Source organism: Cebus imitator, unplaced genomic scaffold, assembly GCF_001604975.1.
Source record: "Cebus imitator isolate Cc_AM_T3 unplaced genomic scaffold, Cebus_imitator-1.0 Scaffold541, whole genome shotgun sequence".
Taxonomy (NCBI): domain Eukaryota; kingdom Metazoa; phylum Chordata; class Mammalia; order Primates; family Cebidae; genus Cebus; species Cebus imitator.
The window spans coordinates 199,777-206,901 of NW_016107856.1; the positions used below are offsets into that span (position 1 = coordinate 199,777).

Genomic DNA, 7,125 nt, shown 5'->3' on the forward strand with positions numbered 1-7,125 from the left:
CAAGCTGATCTCAAACTCTTGACCTCAGGTAATCTGCCTGCCTTGGCCTCCCAAAGTGCTAGGATTACAGGCATGAACCACCATGCCCAGCTGGCATTTTTTACTTTCAATCTTTCATCCATTTGAAATTTATCTTGGCATATGGTATGGGATACAAAACCCATCTATATATTCATTCACATTGTTTTAATTACTAACAGTGTATTTCATTTATTTATTTATTTAGAGGCAGGGCTCTCACTATGTTGCCCAGACTAGCCTCAAACTCCTGGTCTCAAGCAATCCTCCCACCTCAGCCTTTGAGCAGCTGGGACTAGAGTTATGTACCACCAAGCCCAGCTAATGAATCATATATTCAGAGGTGTCAAATCTTTTGGCTTCCCTGGGCCATTTTGGAAGAATTGTCTTGGGCCACACATAAAATACAGTAACACTGGCTGGGTGCAGTGGCTCATGCCTGTAATCCCAGCACTCTGGGAGGCCAAGACGGGTGGATCATTTGAGGTCAGGAGTTTGAGAACAGCTTGGCCAAAATGATGAAACATTGTTCCTACTAAAAATACAAAAATTAACTGGGTGTTGTGGCAAGTGCCTGGAGTCCCACCTACTAGGGAGACTGAGGCAGAAGAATCGCTTGAACTTGGGAGGCAGAGGTTGCAGTGAGCCAAGTTGGTGCTGCACTCCAGCCTGGGTGACACAGTGAGACTCTGTATCAAAAAAAAATAAATACATTAACACTAGCAATAGCTAATGAGCTAACAACAACAACAACAAAATCTTATAATGTTTTTAAAAAGTTTATGAATTTGTGTTGGGCTGCATTTATAGTTGTCCTGGGCCACGTGTGGCCCACAGGCCATGGGTTGGACAAGCTTGGTACATATGAATAGCTGGTGGGGCTTGCTGCCCCAATTGATGTTCTTTCTCAAGCTTTTCTGGCTATTCTTCTTTTCAACTAAACATCATGATATATTTACAAAGTTGAGTCTTCCTTTCTAAGAAACTTTTAAGTCTTTTCATTTTTACAAGTCTAATTTCAGGTCTTTTTATTGTATTTTTACCATTTTCTTCATACAGGTGTGTCTAACTGTGCTTAGTGTTTTTTTTTTTTTTTCTTTTGGTTAATATGAATTCCAGGAGGCATAATCTATTAGTTCTCATGTAAATTCTAACCAAAATGGAAATGGTATTGTAATAATATCAGATAAAATGGATTTGAAGGTAGGAAGCATCCCCAGGGATAAAGAGGGACACAGTGAGAAAGGGATCAGTCCAGGAGGGAAGCATAACAATTCTAAATTTGTATACGTAAAATAATATCACCTCCAAAATATATAAAGTAAAACCGACAGAACTAAAAAGAAAAAATGGACAAATCCAAATCATAGTGACAGATTTAAAAATACTTCTGGAGGTACCTAATAGAACAAGCATAAAAAAATAGTAGAAATATAGATTTGGGCCAGGTGCAGTGGCTCATGCCTGTAATCCCAACACTTTGGGAGGCCAAGGTGGGAGGATTGCTTGAGCCCAGGAGCTCAAGACCAGCCTGGGCTACATAGCAAGACCTTGTCTCTAAAAAAATAATAAAATAAAAAAGGAGAGGTAGATTTGAACATAATTAGTAAACTGGACCTAACTGACATATGTAGAATATTGCACCCAAAAACGGTGGACTACACCTGCTTTTCAAGTGTTTGGTGACCATTTACAAAAGCTGGTCATACAGCAAATCTCAACACATTTTAAATGATTCAAATCAAACCGTATATATTTTCCTACTGAGTACCTTTCATATGCCAGATTATAGTTCCACTGTTGGCCATACAATAATAAAATAAACAGTCCCTCCTGATTATAGTTCCACTGTTGGCCATACAATAGTAAAATAAACAGTCCCTCCTCTTAGAAAACTCAGGCTATTTTGCTCCCTCTCACCCCCATCCACTTCAATAAGCTGGTCTAGAAAGCTCAGTCTAAAGGGGGAAGAGCCATGCAATGTGATAAGTGCTACAATAGAGGTGCATACTTTATCCACTTTTTCCATGTCTTATGTCCTTCATGGAATTCAGTTATATAATTTTATCTGGTTATTTTTCTCCCCTCTCCTTCAGTTTAAAAAAAAAAAAAGTGAGGCCGGGCGCGGTGGCTCACGCCTATAATCCCAGCACTTTGGGAGGCTGAGGCGGGTGGATCACGAGGTCAAGAGATCGAGACCATCCTGGTCAACATGGTGAAACCCCGTCTCTACTAAAACTACAAAAAATTAGCTGGGCATGGTTGCGCGTGCCTGTAATCCCAGCTACTCAGGAGGCTGAGGCAGGAGAATTGCCTGAACCCAAGAGGCGGAGGTTGCGGTGAGCTGAGATCGCGCCATTGCACTCCAGCCTGGGTAACAAGAGTGAAACTCCGTCTCAAAAAAAAAAAAAAAAAAAAAAGTGGTCTTGATGAGAACAAGTGTCGCCAAAAACATTCTAATTATTGTGAAATTCAGAGTGGTAGAAAGGAGACTGGAAACTTCCCAAACAGGGAAAATGGCAAGTAAAGGCCAGGGTCAGGAAGGAGTAGGGCCTACTTAGAACACTAAGAAAGCCAGCTTGTGGGGAGCAGCCACTGGAAGAGAAGTTTGGAAAGGCAAGGTGACACCAGATCTAGATTACAGATTGCTCAAGAAGCCAGGCTGAGACAAGTACCTGAGCCACTAGACAACAAGGACCTATGGTAAATTATCAACTCTGCCTGATAAGATAAAAATGTTATTTAGGCCTGGCGCGGTGGCTCAAGCCTGTAATCCCAGCACTTTGGGAGGCTGAGGCGGGTGGATCACGAGGTCAAGAGATCGAGACCATCCTGGTCAACATGGTGAAACCCCGTCTCTACTAAAAATACAAAACATTAGCTGGGCATGGTGGCACGTGCCTGTAATCCCAGCTACTCAGGAGGCTGAGGCAAGAGAATTGCCTGAACCCAGGAGGCGGAGGTTGCGGCGAGCCGAGATCGTGCCATTGCACTCCAGCCTGGGTAACAAGAGTGAAACTCCGTCTCAAAAAAAAAAAAAAAATGTTATTTGAAGATCAGGCAGGCAGTGATGCTTCAGAAAGGCTGAAATTAGGAAATTCTGAAGGTCAGAAGGCTAGGGAGGTTCAGCAGACACCTACTGAGAAGTCACATTTGAGGCACTGGAGGTAAGCAAATGAAAGCCAGTTCCTGCCTTTGAGAAGCTCACAATCAATTAGGAGAGACAAACAAATGAATAACAAAAATGTGGTGTAACAGATATGATGACACAGATTTGTGGTAAATGTAAGCCTGGGAGAGACAACATAGGATGAAAGGGAGTAGTTTAATTTAGTATGAAAAGGAAGGCATAAGGCAAGGAAGTGCGTATAGCTGGTAAACTCCAGGACTTCAACCTCACCTGCTGAAATGGTTGTGAGGAAAGTGAAAGAGAACTTTAAAAGGCAAGGTAAGGGCTTGGAACAGCTTACTGGGGTTATGAACCAAGCAGCTAATGAAGGAGAAAGAGGAATGTTCTCTTAAGGTTGATCAGGCCAGAGGGCATGGTTATGTAATGAGCCAGGTCGGTTTACTTCCAGGATTCTCTCTGAACTTCATCAGTTATAAAACTGAAGAAAGCAATGGTCTAAGTTGGCAGGCCAAGAAGGGGGCTTGAGAACTACATTTTTTTTTTTTTTAATTTGAGACATGGTCTCACTCTGTCATGTGAGCCAGAGTGCAGTGCATGATCATGGCTCACTGCAGTCTCAAGCAATCCTCCTGCCTCTGCCTCCTAAATAGCTGGGACTAAAGACGTGCACCACCACACCCAGCTAATTTTTTTTTTGTATTTTTTGTAGAGGCAAGGTCTCACTATGTTGCCCAGGCTGGTCTTGAACTATTTGCTTCCAGCGATCCTCCTGCATCAGCCTCCCAAAGTGCTGGTATTATAGGCATGAGCCAGCACACCTGGCTAAAAACTACTTTATAGTGATAAAAGATAACGTGGTTACCTAGAAAAGAGGTGGGGTGTGATTGACTGGAAAAGGCTACCTAGAGATATTCTGGGGGTTTCGTTGTTCAGAGATCTTGTCTAGGGTGGTGGTTACAACTGAGTATACTCAAAATTCAATTAACTGAATGCTTAAGAATTTCACATTTTTGGGGAGGGCCCGGGAGGCCAGCCGAGGGCCCAGGCCGTCCTGGGCTCCCAGCTGTCGTGGGCTCCAGCGAGAGTGCGGGGTTGAGCTGGTCTCTCCGCCCAGTGGCGGCGGCTTTGCTCCGCTAGGGGCACGGCAGGGGCAGCGGTGGCCTTTGGGGCCCAGAAGTGGTGCCGGCACTCAGATGGAGGCGGAGGTGGCTGGGCAGAACAGCTGGATGCGCTGGCAAAGAAGGACAAGATGGTAGTCTTCCTCAAGGGACGCTGGAGCAGTTCCAGTGTGGCTTCAGCAATGCCATGGTGCAGATCCTGCAGTTACACTGCATCCACCACTACGCGGCCTACACAGTGCTGGGCGACCCCTAGCTTCCACAAGCCATTAAAGGCTATTCTGGCTGAGCACAGTGGCTCACGCCTGTATCCCAGCAATCTGGGAGGCCAAGAGCACCGAGGACCACCTAAGGTCGAGAGTTTGAGACCAGCCTGACCAACATGGAAAAACCTTGTCTCTACTAATTAGCCGGGCATGGTGGCCTGCCTGTAATCCCAGCACTTTGGGAGGCGGAGGCGGGTGGATCACCTGAGGTCAGGAGTTCGAGATCAGCCTGGCCAAAATAGTGAAATCCTGTCTCTACCAAAAATACAAAACTTAGCAGGGCACAGTAACATACACCTGTAATCCCACCTACTTGGGAGGCTGTAGCAAGAGAATCGCTTCAATCAGGGAGGCGAAGATTGCGGTGAGTGGAGATGTCACCATTGCACTTCAGGCTGGGCGTCAAGAGTGAAACTCTGTCTCCAAAGAAATAAATAAAAAAGACTATTCTAACTGGCCCACTATCCCGCAAGTGTACACCAACAGCGAGTTTGTGGGGGGGGCTGTGACATTCTTCTGCAGATGCACCAGAATGAGGACCTGGTGGAAAAATGGAAAAAGCTGGGGATTTGATCCACCCTTTTCGATGAAAAGAAAGACCAAGACTCTAAGTGAGAGCACCTGGGTCCTCACTGAGCAGAGAAGGGATGTTCATGTCAGAGGCTCACTGCCAGAAAAGCTTACTGATTTTGGTTTTCAACACTGAGACAACAACTGCTTGCACTGATCATTTCCATTCATGAGCAGTCTGGTAATTTTAGCTTGTCTGATGTTTGGGTTAAGAATATTTTATTGTGAACTTAATTACAACCACTGCACTATAATAATTAATGTATTATGATATTGCTGTAAATAAAATTCATTCTTATATTGTCATTTATTCTTTGCCCAATTCAGGAGTTAAACTAGGAGTTTTGAAATCATTATTATTCATGACCTCTCTACTAATGTGTCAGTCTGCAAAGACAGTATCTCCCCCCAAATTTTGTGTAGCATCTTTTGTTATGGAAAATGATGGATAAAAAAGAACCTGGGCCAGGTGTGATGGCTCAGGCCTGTAATCCCAGCACTTTGGGAGGTCAAGGAGGGTGGATCACCTGAGGTCGGGAGTTCAAGACCAGCCTGACCAACATGGAGAAACCCCATCTCTAAAAAAAAGAAAGAAAGAAACTGTGGTAAGTAGGGTGTTGATTTCGTTTTGTTTGTTTGTTTGTTTGTTTGTGAGATGGAGTCTCGCTCTCATTGTCCAGGCTAGAGTGCAATAGTGTGATCTCAGCTCACTGCAACCTATATCTCCCGGATTCAAGTGATCTCCTGCCTCAGCCTCCCAACTAGCTGAGATTACAGGCATGTGCCACCACACCCAGCTAATTTTTGTATTTTTAGTAGAGACAAAATTTCACCATGTTGGTCAGGTTGATCTCGAACGCCTGACCTCAAATGATCCTTCCATCTAGGCCTCCCTAAGTACTGGGATATAACAGTATGAGCCACCGAGCCTGGCTGTGGGGTATTGTTTTTAAAATAAACTGCCAACACAGGAAAAAAAAGAATTTTGCATTTTATTTTATTTTTTTGAGATAAAGTCTCATTCATCCAGGCTGGAGTGCAGTGGCATGATCTCAGCTCACTGCAAATTCTGCCTCCCAGGTTCAAGCAATTCTCATGCCTCAGCCACCAGAATAGCTGGGACTACGGACGAGTACCACCATGTCCAGCTAATTTTTCTATTTTTAGTAGAGACAGGGTTTCACAATGTTGGCCAGCTGGTCTCAAACTCCTGGTCTCAAGAGATCTGCCCGCCTCAGCTTCCCAAAGTGCTGGGATTACAGGTGTGAACCACCATGCTGGGCCAAGAACTGTGCATTATATTGTAAGTAAATTATGCCTCAATAATAAAATGCTATAACCTAATTATAATAAAGATTTGGGGAGGGGGAAAAAGAAGACTAGAACAGTTAAGACAAAACAAAGAAGGAAATAAAGCCCCAGAAGAAGCTCCCCAATCTGTATGAAAAACAAAATGATTTGGGTATTTGGGGAAAGGTAACTGACACTATTTGCCAGACCCTTGGTTAGATTCTTTCATATATTTCAACTTTATCTCCAAACTCGACAATGTCTGGCTAATCTCAGACAGTAATGTGGTAAGATAAGCCCAGGGAGAAAGTGGGATAGCTCTGTGACAGAGAAGCTGGACAGCCAAGATCAATAGCAGATTTCATTGCGTGTGGAGTGTGTACTGTGAGATAAAAGATGTAGTAGGGCTGGGTACAGTGGAGAAGGCAGAAGCGAAGAAAAGGAGGTGAGAGAAAACCAAGCAATGCAGGAAAAGCCTGAAAGAAGTTCTTCAGAGGCATGAAAACTCAAAACACTGGATTCATTCCTGACTCAATCTTCTCTTCCACAGATAAATGAATAAATTTTCCAAAAATCAAACTTAAGAAGTAAAAATTCTGCCATGAAAGTATTTAAAATGGCCAGGCGCGGTGGCTCAAGCCTGTAATCCCAGCACTTTGGGAGGCCGAGGCGGGTGGATCACGAGGTCAAGAGATCGAGACCATCCTGGTCAACATGGTGAAACCCCGTCTCT

The 7,125-nt window shown here is 44.1% G+C and overlaps 1 pseudogene; it reads left to right on the top strand.

Moving 5' to 3' along the window:
* The first annotated feature begins 3,426 nt into the window (after positions 1–3,426).
* Positions 3,427–5,408, top strand: LOC119468967 (annotated as a pseudogene).
* Positions 5,409–7,125: the final 1,717 nt, after the last annotated feature.